Source organism: Vanacampus margaritifer, chromosome 14 (genome assembly GCF_051991255.1).
Source record: "Vanacampus margaritifer isolate UIUO_Vmar chromosome 14, RoL_Vmar_1.0, whole genome shotgun sequence".
Lineage (NCBI taxonomy): Eukaryota > Metazoa > Chordata > Actinopteri > Syngnathiformes > Syngnathidae > Vanacampus > Vanacampus margaritifer.
The window spans coordinates 11,235,255-11,253,973 of record NC_135445.1 but is presented as its reverse complement, the minus strand read 5'-3'; the positions used below and the strand labels follow the sequence as shown (position 1 = coordinate 11,253,973).

General features: G+C 38.5%; 1 protein-coding gene across 1 annotated transcript in view; it reads left to right on the top strand.

The window, feature by feature from the left end:
- Window positions 1-6,779: 6,779 nt before the first annotated feature.
- Window positions 6,780-18,719, top strand: part of brinp1 (bone morphogenetic protein/retinoic acid inducible neural-specific 1) — a 178,251-nt gene continuing 166,311 nt past the window's right edge. The window contains exon 1 of the mRNA XM_077542653.1: window positions 6,780-7,118. The gene's annotated coding sequence lies outside the window, so the exon portion shown is untranslated. The remainder of the gene's footprint in view (window positions 7,119-18,719) is intronic.

The window sequence follows — 18,719 nt, the reverse complement described above, 5'->3', positions numbered from 1 at the left end:
CGTAAGTCAAACAACTGCAACAAACTGCTAACATGCGCGCCTTTTTTTTTACTGAACGGTTCGAGTGTGTGGGTGACGTTCGATGTTCGCGAAAGGGCTTGCTTGGTAGGGAAAAAGAATGCAAATGGAATGAAACTTAACCAGAGCAGGCTGAGATGTGATATGATAATGAACTTGTCTTTAGACTTGGTGAAGCAGCATGTTGCTCTTTGAATTGAATAGAGACCGTTTTTGGTGTTTCCCTTTGTTGAATCCAGTGTGTAGATGACTCCATGATAAACGGCTTCAAAATCGGTCACTTTTACATTGAAGAATTAAGATAATATCGTTGTAATTAACTTAAATTACGACTCTATCAGGATAATGATATATTACAAAAAAAAGTTCCCATGGACTTTAAAAAATGGTCTTGGAGACAAAACTTTCAATACTATCTTAACTCATTCACTGCCTTTGACGGCTAGAGACGTCAAAAATTCATTTGAACTATTTCTATTTGTTTCACTTTTTTTCCCCACTTTTGTTAACAAGAGTATGAAAACCTAGATGTGTTTTTTTTTTTTTTTAGAAAAATACAGATATAAAATGTGTGATTAATTAAAAATTGTAATTGCCTGACGCGACTTAAAGATTAGGAAAAATTCGAGGCGTCAGGCGATTAATTTTTTTAATCGTAATTAATCGCATGACTTCACGAGTTAACTCACAATTAATCACAAATTTTATATATGTTCTAAATGCACAATAAAAATACAAGTTTTCATACTCTTGTTAACAAAAGTAGAAAAAGATGTGTAAACTAATAGAAATAGTTCAAATTAATTTTTGACGTATATAGCCGTCAATGGCATTTTCATGGGGGGGGGGGGGGGTCCACAAAGTAGCGGTGTGCAATACTGCAATCTTTGGTATTATTGATATGATAAAAAGAAAATCCAGGTTCAGTATCACTTTTAATATTTGTGCCAGTGATCTGAATTTCCTATACTGTTCTCCATACATAAAAATTGTAAACAAATATAAAAATGATGTAGAGTACATCAATTGTTATAAAATATGTAATGCTCAGGAAATATTTTATAAATAAGGAAAAATATCTCCCCTTCAGTGACCCTCTTATCTAGCTTTGAAAAAAATAATTTTAAAATATAATAATGTGTAAAAAAAATAAAAAATTTAAACCCAAAGAAATATTGTTATATTTATTTGATTTACATGCAAGAAGCTGAATATTTCTGTCCACCAGCATCGATCAGTATCAACATTGGTATCAAAATGTTCCATATTAGGATTGAAACTCGTGTGAAAGCCTTTAAAAAAAAAAATACAAATAAACTATCTTGAAGTGCTTTTCTGGACATAATATAAGAATATATTCATCTATTTATGATTATTTATTAATGGTTTTATGTTAATCTTGTAATTTTTATCAGTTTTGTTGGTCAAATTAATATCACTTGCATCACCACTCATGACATCCTATTTTATATACACTTTAGGTATCTAGATAAGGACGATATTATGAAAATGAATGCTGCCGCTGAGTTATGAATTAATGAATGAATACCTTCATGAGTGAACTCGATGCATCAATTAATGAAAAATACATTTTGACCGCCCAAGCTTAACATCCAAGGCGACGTTTTTTGTGTGAAGACGAATAAGCTACATTTAAAAGCTAGTAGCATGCATAACATTAAGCAGCTAATTAATGATGAATATGCTGCTCATAAATCACTTACTAGAAATTCATATCTCTGCATGTTCAGCAATATGCTATTAAATCCTCACGGTCTTGAATTAATTTTAAAAAAAAAAAGAAAGAAAGAAAAAAAGCAGCCAGTATGTGAGATGTGTTCTAATCTGGTGGTGGGGATGGAGTTGATAAAACTTTAAATGAATGTCAGTCACGAGTAGCTTTAGCTAAAGCTGCAAATTCCAGTTATTCGACTGTCTCATTGATTATTATTATTTTTTTTACAGTGGTGTCAAGATGAGAAGAAATTCCTAATTTGATTGCCGAAGGAGGTGTTCTGTCAAGTTAAACCTCTGCATACTCTGTGACATTACAGTGCTTAGCAAGCTTAGTAAGACCGCCGCCTATTTTTTTTTTTGCCAAATGCCATTATAATAAGATGAATTCAGTTTGAAATGAAAGAGTCTGCATTAAAGTACTTGAGAATGCCGTGTCGTGTATGTGTGTGTGTAATGTAAACAGACACACCAGACCAAATGGCCTCAGTGGTCAAATAAATTTCTTAAATTCTCCAACTGTTCTCCGACCTGAGATTTTAGATCAGAGGTGGGCAACCTACAACCCCGTGTGCCATTTAAGACCCCCATGTGTGCTATTTTTCGGGCCCGGCATAGTAGTCGTCATATATTTTCATGAATTTACTATAGCTATGGTTTCCAACCCCTGCTTCAAAAGATGTCTAAGCCAAACCGGTCTAAGTAGCAAAGGCTGGATTTGTATCGCATGGTCAAAGTGACACAATTCCTAGAGAGAGAAAGAACTTGAAGTCATCAAATACAAAAAGAGGCGATGTATACACACATGTCCGCACAAAAGAAAATGAATAATGCAAAAACCTGGATCAAGGGATTAAATCTGAATTAAACACTTTGAACCTACACTGTAAAAGCAGCCTAAGGCCAAAACTAATTAAGTATGATGTATGCTTGATTGAACTTCAAAGGATTAACAAGAATCCCGTTGATTTTGAACACGGGTTGACATCACTTCCCCGTGTCGCTAGAATCAACATTCATTTGTTTCATCTCAACCTTTACCAGGATTTGTACCTAACATTTTTTGCTTACTTGTGGACATTTGTTACAAAATTTTGTTGCGTATTATGTTTCCCCAACCGATCCACTATTTGGGATTCCCCCCAAAATGCAAAAATCCAGCCGTACTCGATGTTCCCAGCCGCCACCCAAATGTTTTATAATTGACAGTTGATGATGCCAAAAGATGTTGGCAAAGAAATACTATTATAGGTTTGGCCTGACTGAGCACAATAATGCCAATAAAGCCAATAATGGAGGTTTGCTGACACCCCCCCCCCCCCCCCAAAAAAAAAACTACTGAGTTACAATTCTAAACCTTTAAAGTCCCAATTCACCATCAACATCCCAAAAGATTTGGCGCACCTTGGAGAAAAAAAAAAAAAAGGCATACACAAATGAAGACAATTACTGAAGGATCCTATATATTATAAGCTAAAGTGAATTATTTTACATAATTTTATTCTGGGTTAAAATATTTCATTCAAGCTTCTCATTAGGTTAAATAATACAAATAAAATAAAAACCAAGCCAATGTCTCACCCCCAAGATAACACCAGACTGCCATTCATTTTTTAATTAGCACAGTTTGGAGGCTGCACTGACATTCTCTATCCACAAAATAATACAAGGAATATTGATTTTCAAAGAGAACTGACCCAAGGAAGAGTAGTTAAGCGCTTTATTTTAGCTGTACCTAATGTTGTGGCCAATGAACCCAGCCAACACTCGAAAGTTGACTTCAGCACCAAGGACAGCAACCGCTATCTTTTCATTTCACTCCGTCTTGACTTCCTACTCAGTGCGTGGCTTGTTTAAAGCGTGTCATGTTCAGACATTCTCGCTCGTGTTGCTGCAAAAAGTCCCACACAGCCTACGCGTGTCACAGGAGTGTGACTCCTACCCGCCTCTTCAACATCTCACACCTTCTTCTTCTGGATCTGTAATTGGTGATTCGCACTGTATCTCGAACTTCTTGAAGCAAGTCAAATTTGTGGAATTGGACCAAGATTTTTTGTGAAAAGGCTGACTTGAATGCAAAAAAAGAAAAAAGAAAATATATACATATATATTTTTTTTGTAGTATGGTAGCACACCTCACTGGATTTGACTTTAGCTAATAGCCAGCAAAGGAGTCTGGATGTGTGAGTCAGTTTGGCTTTTTGTTTGAGTGTGTTGAGTGAACATGTAGATGGCTATATAGCTTCCCATGCTAGCTGGTTTGAATGAACGCTGAGAACATTTTGTAAACAACGGAGTTTTGATAAGGATATTCTGTGAATGGCCGGGTGCATTTGATTCTATATGTTTGGGCTGTTTGACAAAATGGAACATATTGAAGAGGGTCTTCCGCCCAGATTTAGTCATAACTGTTTTAATTTCCTTAGTTCCTCAGTAAAGCTTTGTTCTGCGAATGTATCTTTGTGAGTGTTATCGCAATTTCTGCCAGGTACAGTCATGACTGAAAAAACTCCTCTATTCCTCAAATGGGCCATTGTCTGTGTTTGAATGATGTCTTTGAAGTCTTATCTCATGCCCGGTGAACTCCGGGTGAACTGTTTACTGGAAACTGTGTGATACCGCCCTTCAAGATTGTATAAGAACGTTGTAAGTCCTCTGTAATCTTCACACTTGTGAGAAGCTACAGCCATTGCCTGTAACTCACTTGTGCCCGGAATATTCTGTAGAAATAAAAGCTTCGAAGTAACTGTTCATCGATCTCCAGCCTGTATCCAGATAACCAACATTCTCACTAACTGAAAGAAAACTAACACGCAGAGGAAAAGCTCTGCCTCTACAACAATATGTAGACTGCTAGGTTAGCAGCTCGCGCTAACCACTAGTTAATTAAAAAGTGACTTTGATTTGTATATGCTGTGACGTGTCATACATTTGAGTAACTGTGTTGTGCTGTCCCTACATTAGCTTATAATGCTAAATGCTAGTTTGCTGTATTTTCAACATGTTAATAATGTCAGTAAGGTGGGGCCTTTAGGACCCAGATGCGGGAAGGCAGAGCAAGGAGGCAGAGGTGCAGTCCAAAAAAGAGGTTTTAATTTCTAATCAAAAAGCTAACTTCAAAGTGCAAAATAAACGGAACTAACAAAACATGAAGCTAAACATGGCAAAACAACTTAGGCAAAACTAACAGCATGACATGGATCCTGATAAGGCAAAAAGGTCAGCGTGACGTGGCGAATGACTTACGACAGTGGCAACAATGAACCGACACAGACAGGGGGGAGACAACCGACTAAATACACCAACACTAATGACATAACAAGACACACCTGGCTGAGGGCACTGATTGGATGACACATGAGGGTAATGGGGAAAGGTGGACACAATCAGGGATCAGGGTTGACAAAGACACCAAACAAGGAAGGGCAAGTGACCTGAAACGAGAGGAGTCAGACTTTTCACAATAAAACAGGAAATGACAAGACAAGGGGAAAACACAAGGAAAACAGAAGCTAAGCATGACAGGGAGTAAACAAGACTGAAAATAAACATGAAAAATAATACAGGACTGCAGTAGCTAGTAAGCTTGATAGGACTCTCATTTCGACTGCTACTTTCGCTTCTTGCTGTAGCTACTAGCTAACTTTATGGACAATGATGACCATCTAGGCATTTCTGATATTTCCGCTGGTGTAACGCACCTTACACGATGAAAACAAACGGCATATTGTATTGCTTTTGCCTGTGACTAGCATGTCAACAAAGCAGATTGTTACAGTAGTCAATTGGAAATTAAAATAATCCTCACAAATCAAATTACAACAATTCAAAGTCTGACCAGAGAGCTTCCTTTCACAGAGTAAGACCACCATTTTGACTTGTGACATAAGCTCGGAATTGTCCAGAGGACTCGAAGCCAGTATATGTATTGACCAGAAATTTGCAAACAAAGGAATAAGTGGTTAAGAAAATGGATGGATGAATGGAATTCTATAACTGGTGTCCTGCATTTGAGTCCATCTCTTTGTACTTTTAATCAAGAGCAGGGGCGTCCAAACTACGGCCCGCGGGCCATTTGCGGCCCGCCGGCCATTTTTCAGCAGCCCTCAGCATTTTACCAAAAATGAGATTTGACACGGCACACAACGTTTGTTAATGAATAAATAAATAAATAAAAAGCTTGGAGATTGTCAGAGTGATAAGGCAGGGTTGTAGCAAAAATACTAATGAATTATTTGTAAAATTATTTCTGAAAAAAAAAATTGAATTTCTCTTCAAAACATTGTGGTGGAAGATCATGACTTAAGAAGCAAAAATAGTTTCTTCCACCTCATACTTTATGTCAATTCTAGTGGAATACAGGACCATCGACAAACCCAACATCCTTCATTATTTGCCACATAACCTTGAACAGAAATCTGCAATAGAGCAGTTTGGCAAATTCATTTGAAAATAAGCAATAATTCCATTTTTCTGTATGTGGCCGCCAAATAAAGTTTAGGCACCAAATCAAGAACTTTTTGTGATAGCTGCTAGTTACTTTGATTTGGATCTTGACTGACTGACATTTGAGGCCATCTGTTGGTGCCGTTTGACAAAAAAAAAAGAACATTGAATAAGACGTTACAGCTGACTGCTTCGCTACCATATGCTCATCATTTGGGATCAGAAGGTACGTGTGATATGTTTTTACGATACATTAGGGGTACATTTTTAGTTTGATGTTTTTCTCAACCCCCGTGACGGCGTTGAAAGTGTTATGGCACTTACACAAGCCCGATTTTCTTGTTGTTGCCCAGCTGTACTAGGACAAGATTCCCAATCATACACCATAAGGTTCTTGTCCTCATCCACCCTAAGCACCCACCCCTCCCCTCGGTTACCTCATCCGGTCCGCACCCCGCACCCCCTCCTCCTCCTTTTGCCGTCTACATGGACCCTCCCCCTTTTTTCTCGCCTCCAGTCTGAGCATCACAGCCCTCCCCTCCCCTCCCTCCCACCCTCCACATCACACGCACACACACACCTTCTCCAACCGCAAAGCCCGCCGCTGTGTGACAGGAAGCCACAGGAACGATACAGACCCAGCGAGTAGCGCACACACGTACACACCGAGCTCCTTCCCGACGGACTTTCTTCTTCTTCTTCTTCTCCTCATTCTGTGCGCACTATAGCGACCGAGCTTGGATTTCTTTCTCCCCCACCCGAGCATGAAAAGGATTGCCAGGATTGCCCAATTAGCCGCAATCCAGCAGCAGCAGCAGCAGAAGCATCGCCGTCGCCGAGCACCGGATGCTCCAGCAGAAGTTGTTGACCGCGCAAGTCACACAGGGGGGTCGAGACTTGGAGGGGAGCGTCTGATTTAGGTGAGTGCTGCGTGCTCGCGCGCTCCTCGTATGCACGCATACGTGCGCGGTCAGCATGGTTATCGCGGAGTACAGTGCGCTTTGATTTTTTTTTTGGAGACATTTTATGCAAATGACTTGATTGTATCCATGTTTCTGGGGCAGATTTTCATTCCCCACACGTGTGTCGCTTCTCTGTAATTGGATATGGAAAAAGCATGCTTCCTGTAAAGCATATTTTAGAAATTGGATGAAAACATATCTGCTGGTTGGGAAGTCTTTATACACATACAGTATGTGTGTGTGTGTGTGAGATAAACAAGAGTCTAATTATGACATATAGTGGCGCGTTCTTGTTTTTATAGTCATGTGAGCGAGCACCAACTTTCAAAATGTCTCACCAAGGACATTTTTGATTGATACACACTCTTCTAGTTTCAGAGTTAAAGTTCTGCTGATTTTCCATTCAAATAAACACCTACATAAATAAAATCTGTCTAAAATAAAAAAAAAAAATCAGGTATTATTACTTTTTTTTTTTAAAATAAAACCTATCTGAACTATATAACCCCGGCATGTCACTGGAAAGTTGTCTCAGCTAAAAGTTTACCTTGATTGTGTGCTGTTCCGCCGGCTCACTGCGAGGGGAGCTCCTGCTCTTTTCCACTAAAGGTGTCACGCTTCTGGCCCAAGGCGAGATGGCTGCTAATGATCCCCCGATATCAACGCCACAGAATAGGCTTCTGTTGGGGGGAAAAAAATAGCTCCCCGGAGCGATTCCAAGCTTTACTTGCTGAACCCCCCCCTCCCAACCAACCCCGACTCCCCGCTTCTTTTTCATGTCGCATGAGACAGCATTGTATTTACAGCAGAGTAAATACATTCTGTGATCACTGTCTGGCCTCCCTTCACGTGAAAAACCCGCTGCCTTATAGTCGCAATGTCTGGTAAGATTTGGTGGCCTTTTCATTTTTGCGAAGTGCCGTAATCGTATTCACAAGGATCCCCCGTGTCACGAAAATGCCAGCGTTAGCTTGGAGCTGTATTTGCGGCGTGGCTTTTAGATGACCCAGTATAGATGGTTTCTTTCAAGGAATGTTGTCAGGGCTGGTCACTGGTGTGAATTCAAGCTTAAAACGAAGTATGAGCTAAAGCTGTTGGCTCCAAGGTAATGATGTATTGATTCATGTTGTCCTTCATGAAAACAAACGGATTGTTTTGTATTTCATCGAAATAAGACATTTGCAAATATCTGATTTGACTTAATCAGTTGCAGAAAGTTTGGTGAGTACAGCATCAATCACGCTTGTGTGATATTGCTTAAATCTTGCTTTGTGGTTTTTAATCACTAAACAATATCAAATGCTACAGCAATACTGTAATTGGTTAAGAAACAGTCATCGGGAAATGCAAAGTGAAATTTCACCCCATTATTCAATTTATCAATGGCACATTTGATGCGTAAACATTTCGAGCAGATTTCATGCTGGTGAAAAAAGTTTTTAGGAATATATATATATTTTTTTAAGTCGACTTTGGATCACCTCAGGGTGGCTTCTTCATTATAAATAATAGATTTAATCAATATATGACCACGTGAAGGCAAGTTTTTTTTTTTTTAGTTGGACAGATTTTGTCAAAGTATGAACTCTGGGTTGCTCCCAAAATGGTTGCTTCAAACTACTGCGGTTGACTTCCTGTTCAATTATGGGCATACTGTAGGTCTGTACGGTTTATATGTGTCTTGTTGTTTTATGTGTGCTGTTATAGCAACATATCCACCCAGTTTTGAGTTAAAGGCTAAAACTGGTTTGGGGGCAGTTTTTTGGGGTTTGTTTACTTACATTTTTACTACGATACTCAATTTTTTTTGTCTGTTTTTAGGCAAATTGAGGCCCTCTAAAATTTATTTCTTTTCATGGAAAAATAAAAGTCCATATTTCCTAAAGCAGACATTTTACATCATCTATTGTACAACCTCAAAAAATACTCGCTCACCAGGTACCACCATCAAGACAACATCAAAACACATTAGCATAGTTAGCTTAAGTGTTGATTAAAAACGAGCAGAGTTTTATTCCTAAAAAGTACATTTAATTATGCTGTTAGCCACAGTTTTACTATTGAAATGAGTGATTCTTACCGAGGCCAAATTCACTCAAAATGGTTGAATCAAGGAGTCGAACTTTGTAGCTTTTTTTCGTGCATCCTGGCATAATAGACATAGCATCAAATTTCCTGTCAATCGGTGAAATGTTTTTTCAACTTTCCAGTGGCCACAACTGAGTGAATTTCTTGTCTTTTTCCAAACTTTGAATTCCGATCATAAACTGAGAATGATGACAAATCGACTAGAGAAACTGTACAAAACATGCCCAATTCCGCTGAGTGTTTGCGATGCTAGCAAATGTTAGTTTCTTGTCCCGGATTATTCAGGGTCTGTTCAAGGTTGCAATGTTTGCTAAACATTCTCTAAACACCAGACGTTCGCCAAACGTTTTAATGGTTGGGCAAGAAAAAAAAAACATTGAAACTGTTGGCGAGAGAACGTTTAGTGAACGTTGCGACCTTGAACAAATCTTTATCAAGAATCATCATTCGCTAACTTTGCAAACGTTTGTCCCTCATTTGGATAAAAAAGACATTTATTTATTTATTTGTTCATACAATTATGACAAAATGAAATGATGCATATTGTAGTTATACTGTATAAAAAATATTAAGTAAAATACTGTTTGTGTGATGTAAAGCGTTAATTTTAAATATGAAATCAAATTTTAAAATTTTAAAATATTATATGTTATTTTAATTATGTAACCGGCAACGTGTTTCCTTTTCACTTGATAGCAGCAATAGTTTAAATGATCTCGAACAAAACTTTTGTACACTTTCTCATGTCATTATCAGCCAGAGGATTTGACACACAAAAACCACACTTGAACTAAAAAATTTGTCCAGCGTATGAATAATTTTAAGCTGTGAAGAATCTCAGTCTCGTAGTTAATTGCAGCTCTGCACACCATTCAAGTAAAAAAAAGGCGGTTTGAAAACTGAAGTCTGTGCTGAGCCTTTTGGGAAATCATCACAATAGAGACGTTTTATTTTTATAAATTTTTGAGACTTCCACTGTGCGCAAATGCTCCTCTGAAGAGTCAGATTTGGTCCCTCTCGCTCGCTTTCTTTCACTTTCCGCTTGCTATATCCTTGTTCATTCTCCCTTCAAAGTAGGCAACACCTCTTAGAGAGCTGCATTTGCATTCGTTACAGCTGCCCCCAAAGCCCTAAATGAACAATGAACTTGCAGTAGAAATAGTTGCACTTCGTTACGAATAGAACAAAGGACATCGATCCAAAAGTTGTTTTTCTTCTATATAAATGAGCCAATTGCGTTCTTGGCTTGAGTGGGGCCCCGTGACACGCCCCACTTTGGCACCAGCCCAGCCCTCACCCCCGCTAACACACATACACACTGACTTCAATGTATTAAATTAAGAAATCACAATACTGCAACAGCAAAGTATGCAATTTGAATTAGGGCAACAAACTAACAAACAAATAAAAAAAATGCAACTCTTACAGCACATAAATCAAAATAAACGACACTTAGCCTGGCGGAGTGTTGGGGAGCCAAATTAAGCACTGGGGGAAACCCTGCAGTTCCCCTCACGCTACAGTGGGAGTTGAAGTTGCACTTCCCATCATGGCTAGCAGCAATTTGTGAAACAACACATTCACTGCCATAGACGGCTATAGACGTCAAAGCTTCATTTTTACTGGGATGGCAGTGAATTCGTTAACATAGTTTGGTTTGTTGATGTATTTTTATTTGCACTGTGCGTGAGATTAGCATTTCCTTTCGTGACCATGTGTCGGCTTCTAGTGCAAGCACTTGTGAAACACCATTCAGGCTACATTCTCGTTCAGTATCGTACATTGCATTCTTGGAAAGGGCGTCTCCACAAAGGACAAAAATCCACAACGTCAATCTATCGGGTTGCTCTTTTTTGCATTAGGGAACCACTTCTGGTGGCTAATCCCAGTTTGGCTACACATGCCAGTAACGGCCACTCTGCAAGTCGTCAAAGTTACGTACTGTATTAGCACCTACAGTGCACATTGATTCAAAAGCTGTTCTATATGTGAGTCTTGTTGTTTTATTTTTTGTTGATGGGCGTGTAAAAAACGGGCGCATTGTCATGCTTGGGGGCAAGTCTAGTCTACCGTGTATGGGACAGTTTGTTTGTAGGCGGGGCTAGCGATTAGGTAACAAAAAGTAGACTCGATTTTTAGATGCTCAAAAGCCAGGTCTAACTTGTGGTGTAATGTGATTTTTGTGGATTTTTATCGAGGCGCAGGCAGACCGATTTGTATGGTGGATGTCATCGTATTTCATTCATAAATATGACAACAGTGTGGGACAATCCATCTGAATCATTGTAGAAGTTAATTCATTGAATGATACATTATCATTATCGTCTTAAAAATATCTTAATAGCACCCTTCTGACAGACCGACTAAATCATCTGCAAGGGGAAATTCTGCATTTTATATGTATAAATACACTTTGCGTGTGCCAGTCTCATGCATGGACCACAGACATAAAAAAAAACAAAAAAACGTTTTTACACGTTTTTGGGAGAAAAGGATAAAGTATTTAAAAACGTTTTTACACACTTTTGGGATTGAATGAGGAGCCGCTTCGATTGGCCAGAGTGTGGTACGTTCCATTCCACAACGGTGCAAAACGCTCTCATCTGTCTGCGTTAGTCAAGCAAAAAATACCAAAAGAAAGACGACTCAATCATGCGCACAGTAAGACAGCGCTTTGTGCTAGACTTGCACTGGGCACGAAAACAGGGCCCTTGAAGTCAAAGTTGCTTATCAGTCACTATATGGGAAGTAGTTCAAAAGCCATTTTGCTGTATTTGCAAGAGTCTTGATGTTCAGGCTGTGCATCGGACAAGACAGTAGCCAGTGATGCAAAATGTGTGCGATGCTTTTAACAGCATCATTGCAAAAGATGTGACCATGTGAACACGCGGAACTTTAAAATCATCAAGCATTGCATACTATTGCGACACCCCATTTTTAATTGTGCAGAAATTGCCAACCAATCTTGATGAATGATAATGCTTATTCAATTAATGAAAAAATGCAGCGCCTTCTGGTCCCCGATCGTTATCAAGCTGAACTTCATAAGCCCAAAGCCTAATTGGCCGCCGCATTCACCTGATATGGACTACAAGACTTTGGGTATTAGGCTGAGCCTTTACTTACTAATTATATGATTGGATGTAGCCTATTTATACAGTATGCAGTCTATAGTTTCAATCAAAGTCTCAAATGTAGAAAGACTAAGGAGGTTGTAATTTGGCCTTGATTATGGGGATGATAGCAACTCACTTGCCAATTAATTAGGCATATAAAAATAATGTCATTAATCCTGCCTACATGAGGCTTTTAATAATCCCCCCCACCCCCCTTTTAATGAAACGTTTCCAGAGAGGTGTGCGGTTATTTTAATTCTTACTCTGGGAGCTGTAATTTGAGGGTGAGCTTGAAATGATTTATATAAATTACAGTGATGATATAGTGCTTATTCTCAAGGTAAATATCCTGATTTTCACAAGAGCTCCTCTTCATAGCTTTAAGTATCTCCGTATTAATATTTCACACACACACACACAAAAAAATAATAAAAATTCTGCAGGTGTTAAATTAAAACGAGATAAGGGCAGGAGCACCGAAATGTTTTTTTGTGTGCGCCGCAGATAAATCATGATCTGTCTCAGCTCGTGCACAGGTGAGCCCAAACGAACGACTTGGGAGACAGAAATGGTTATGGGAGGGGATTTATTGTCAGCCTGAAGAGGCGCAGGTGTTTGTAGGCGACGAGAGAGGAAGAGGCAACCTGTAACCACGTCAGCTCTTCCTACGAGCACAGTGGCTATATAGCATGATGATGCAATATCAGTTGCCTCTTATGGAATTCAGTATTATTTATTGATAGACTTTGAGATGCTCAATCTAACCCAGTTTAACTTAGTTTAAAAAAACTTCCACTTTTGCTAACAAGAGTATGAAAACCTAGAATTTTTTTGTTATTGTAAATTTAGAACAGATATAAAATTTGTGATTAATCATTAGTTAACTAGTGAAGTCATGTGATTAATTACAATTAAAAAAATAAATAATTGCCTGACAGGCCTAATAAAAAAAAATATATAAATAAAAATAAGGGGTGTTTAATTGTAATTAATCGCATGATAATTTTATATGTTATTAATGCACAGTAAAAAAAAAATATAGTAAAAATAGTAATTAAATAAATAAAATAAAATGAAAAATTGATAAGCTATCAGAAATAGTTCACATGAATTTTTGACGTCTATAGTCGTCAATGGCAGTGAATGAGTTAGGAACCATTGTTATAGATAAAAACTGTCTGTAACCATTCATTCATTCATCCGACGAGATATCTATTCCTTTGTGTTAATACTTGTTATTCGTAGTTGATATCTCCATCCAATATTTATTGCTATAATTCGTCAACCCCAATATCATCACACTTTGTAATTGTAAATTTAGAACAGATATAAAATTTGTGATTAATCGTTAGTCAACTAGTGAAGTCATGTGATTAATAACAATAAAAAAAATAAATAATTGCCTGACAGGCCTAATAAAAAAAAAAATATATATAAAAATAAGGGGTGTTTAATTGTAATTAATCGCATGATAATTTTATATGTTATTAATGCACAGTAAAAAAAAAATAGTAAAAATAGTAATTAAATAAATATAGTAAAATAAAATAAAATGAAAAATTGATAAACTATCAGAAATAGTTCACATGAATTTTTGACGTCTATAGTCGTCAATGGCAGTGAATGAGTTAAGAACCATTGTTATAGATAAAAACTGTCTGTAGCCATTCATTCATTCATCCGACGAGATGTCTATTCCTTTGTGTTAATACTTGTTATTCGTAGTTGATATTGAAGAGGAATAAAATAATTTTGTCCTCTTTGCGTGTTCCAAAAATGAAGATAGATTTAATGTAAGAAAAATACACCTTTGCAAAAATGATTTTTAATCAATCAGAGATCTCTGGACAGATAAACGACTCTATCATCACTTAAACATCGTGGGATTCAGAGCGTCAAATGTGGCTCTTCCGCGTGCACAACGGTTTCTTATAGTTAAAAAGACCTCCTCTCTTTCATTTGTAGACAATGAAATGTAAACATACTCTCTGGTACTTTTCCGTGAGCGATGGCGAAAACAGAGTCAGATGTGGGTGTTCAAAACAGATTCTGTTCTCAAGGACCAAATGTGTTTTCGCACAAAGCGCTGAGAAGGAACTTTTTTAGACTAAATAGTATGACCCAGTTTAGGTCAGATTATACCGAAATCAACACCATCTGCTCTGCATAGGACACAAAACATTTCGACAAGGTTAATATAAAGAATTAAAATGTTAATAATGTGTAACAATGGTTAATAAAATAAAATGAAGTATTAAAAATGTTACAATATCTATCAATATCTCCATCCAATATTTATTGCTATAATTCGTCAACCCCAATATCATCACACTTTGGCAATTCTCCGTCTGCTTGCTTTTACTTGTGAAAGCAGAGCCCACCCAGATTACAGACAAAAAAAAGCATGAACACTCTTGAACACCCCGCACCGCACCGCCACCATATTGGCAACTTCACCGAGCAATCTTGTAACACGAGTGTTTGTCATTTACTCGGCGCATGTTGAGAGAGGCTGTGGTTAAAAATCTGCCACAGTGCACATTAAATGACAATGAAATCTGTCATTTTAAGTCAGCATTTCCTCTCAATGGACTGGCCATTAGCACATCTGGATGTGAACTTTGGAGCTCACTAACCACATCCTGTCACATCCAACCAGTGCGGAACATTGAGTGGATAGCAATTAATGCACATTTGTGGTCAGTGAATGTTACTTCCTGGCCTGTTGCTATGGTAAAACCGACCCCACTTACCACACACATCTCCACCTTAATTTCTACTTTGTCATTCGGTGTAAATCTGCCTTTTAAGAATAAGTAATGAGGGGGGAAAAAAGTTGGACTTAACCATGGCGACCCGTCCGTTTCTGATCGTTTGGATCCAATGATTTTATTATTTTGCATGTAAATGAAAAGGAATCATGTTTGGAAGGCAAACATCACCCGAGGGCTCTGGCATTATTGCATTTAAACAAGACTCGCCTAAGGGTGAGGAATGTTTTTAAAAGCTAAAAAATAATTATTACACAGTTTATTCTTGCGGATGTAACCATACCTTTAACTTAACATTCTCACAATTTTTTTGCCCTTCATCTTAGGCAGTAGTTGAGATCTTATCAATGATAAGATATTCATTATGTTTTAGGTTAGCTCTGTCACCATATCTTTTTTTTTTTCACCTAAAACCTATTAAAAAATCCGAACACTTCCAGCCAGAGTCGTGAGGTCGTCAGGAGACCCGAGGAAGGACCAAAGAAAGGAAAGTGAAATCCAGCACCGACCACACACCACCCACCGGGCTCTGTCACCATATCTAAGCAGTTTAGCTTTTTCACTTGCATTCTCAGAGATACTGAGCCAAATGGGCTGCGTCACGTGTGTGACTCACAAACGCATGCGACGTCACAAGCCGCACAGTTCTGAGGGCCTGATTTGGAATCTCGACTCCAGCCTTCGAGTCTGCATATGTTGAAGCTTCCTCTCCCGCAAAAACATGCATGTTTAGGTTCACTGAAGACTGTACAGTAAATTGTCAATAGGTGTGACGTGCCCCGCCATTGGCTGGAAACGGGTCCAGGGTGTACCCCGCCTCTCGCCTAAAGTCAGCTGGGATAGACACACGACCCTAATGAGGACAAGCGATATGAGTTCCGTCTACATAATTTAAAACTGAATGATAAAAGTTGGTTTACTTACAGGAATGAGGGTGAGGTCAGCTGTCTGTGGAAAAAAAAGGATCTGGCATTGAATATTTAGCTATAGAACTTGAGTCTGGAGAAAACGCGGAATGCAATGAATAAGTAATGTGGTGCGGCAAATTTACGAGACAGGTTTAGGACTTAATGCTAGATTATAAAAACATTTTTAAGCCATTAATTTGAAACGGCCCCCTGCTGAACTCCTTTTTCTGTCCATGAACATTCTCTGTGCCAAGGTTAGATTGTCACAAAGGGAATATGATTTGAGAGGGCTACTACCATCCTCAGTCGTGTTTTTTGAAGGTCCAGGGATTTTTTTTAGTAGCCACTCCTCAATGCAGCGTTAACTTCATACCTTATCACGTATTACGTTATGTGTTACGATTTGAGCATTTGTACGAGAAATTGCTGTCATCTGGTGGTGCCGAGTCTCGGCACGCAGCTAGTGGAGACTAAGTGCTGCGGCGAGCTCTGTCCTGGATGAAGTGACACCAAAATAGCCCCCTTAATGCAAAAAATGCAGAGTCATGCATTTGCACAAGCTCTTAGTGAAGTGCGAAAAAAAAACAACTCTTGAATAAATGAACATGTTTCTACAAAAGCTCCGAGCACGGCAGCGTCGGCTCAGCTCAGCTAGTTGAAACTGCAAAGCATGAGGAAAATGAAGTTGACATTATCATGCTAATGCCAACTGTACATGACTGCTCGCCCGGGTTCCACTTCAAAGTAAATATAAACGCCTGCAATTTCCCCTGCTGTTCAAAAAAATACATCAAATAAAAAATGCCAGTACTTAAAGCAACACTAAGCAACTTTCAGTTTACATTGATTATGGTGGCACCATATGGACAAAAGCGGAAGTTCACATTTCCTATGTGGACAAGCGCATTGTGTCGTTTTTTTAGCTCGCGCCAGCGAGTGAAATCCAGATCAATGTTGACGCTTGACTGTCCTTTCATCCAAGGTAACTTTTGACGTATGTCATAAAGCAGTGAGCACATTTGTAGTTTTTTGTGCGGCTGTGTTCCTACCGTCCTTCTCAAAGTTGCTTAGTGCCAGTAAAAATGATACAGACCTCCTCAGGCCATGGCAAAGGTACCATTCAACTAGTTTTAAGTCCATGTTTCATCAGAGGAGTTCTGAATATATTTTATTAAGGTTGAAAAGTTCCTTAGTGTTACTTTAAGCCACCCACTACCATTGTTTTTAAATCCATACCTATATAAATGGTTTCAACTTTATACCACAAACTATTATCCCCAAAAACATTTCATTATTTCACATTCATCTCACCTTAGCGTATAATTAGTGGCTTAAATTCAGATTTTGAAAAAAAATGCACCCAAACTGCAAATGCATGTCATTTTTCGAAATGCGTAAAAATGTCAAAAGAATAACGAGATCTCTGTCAATTGTTAGCTTGACCTATTTTGACAGTCACTGGTATTGTGTGTCATCTAAAGAAAGAGCAAAAATGCAAATAGCTAAGGATAGGTTCCACAGAAAAAAAAAAAAAGTGAATTTGTGAATATCAAAAAGGTGTAGTTCTGCGAAACCCACACCACATCGGAAACATTAAAGCGAGCTTGTGTCTGTTACTTCTCGGTAAGGAGAATTTTTAGGCACAACGCAGCAAAGCTGTGGCGTATGATACCGCAGTATTATGAGAGTTATGCGCACATACACGGACGACTACCCCAATTAACAAGCATAATTTAGCATCTTAATTGTGAAGCACTGTCTTCCCGAGTGAAAATACGATCCACATCTTTACAGTCTTTATGGCAGCTAATTTTTTAAAAATTCTTCACACTCGGAGCTGCCACTGGATTCATGGCGTATTCAAACGAAAGCATATCACAGAAATGTCATTGAGACACCTTGGAAGTTTTTTAAATCGCAAAGAATGCACACACCTTCTTTAAATAGCAATTAATTCACCAATTACTGTGTTTATTGTAGGGCTGTCAGTCTATTAAAATTCATTAATTGTAATTAATCTCATGATTTCCATAGTTAATTTGGGATTAATCACAAATTAATTGTGCATATTATATCTTGTCCTTAATGTTCAATAAAATAGCTTTTTCAAGTTTTTAGTGCGCTTGTTAAATAATAGGGCTGGGACAAAATATCGTTTTACGATACTTGTTCACACGATCCGCAGTATCGATTCATTAAGTAGTATCGCGATACTTAACTCTTTGACTGCCAAAAACGTTAAATGACGTTTAGTAAAAACCTACGGAGGGCCGCCAAGGACGTTAAAAGACATTCTCCAATTTTTTTTTTTTTTGGGGGGGAAACGGGTGGAGGAAAGTCTTGGGCAGCTGTGGTGAAAGTTTCAAGCAGATCTAGTTAGCCTAATGACTATTTTTGGCCCCTAGATGGCAGCAATGACTCTCTTTTGACAAGATTGGGTAGGCGTCAGTAGAAGACGTGAGGCGGAGCTAGAGGGGACAATGGCTGGGGAAGGGAAGAGAACATGGCGACCGGTTGCAAGCGGCTCACGCTCGAGCAGTTTTTTTCAAAGACGAAAAGCATCGACCAACGCTAAAGAGCACATTGATGACGACGATGATCATCATCGATGATGATGATGGTGACTCCGAGGTTGGAAGCATTGACGCGGCAGTAGAAGACGTGAGGCGGAGCTAG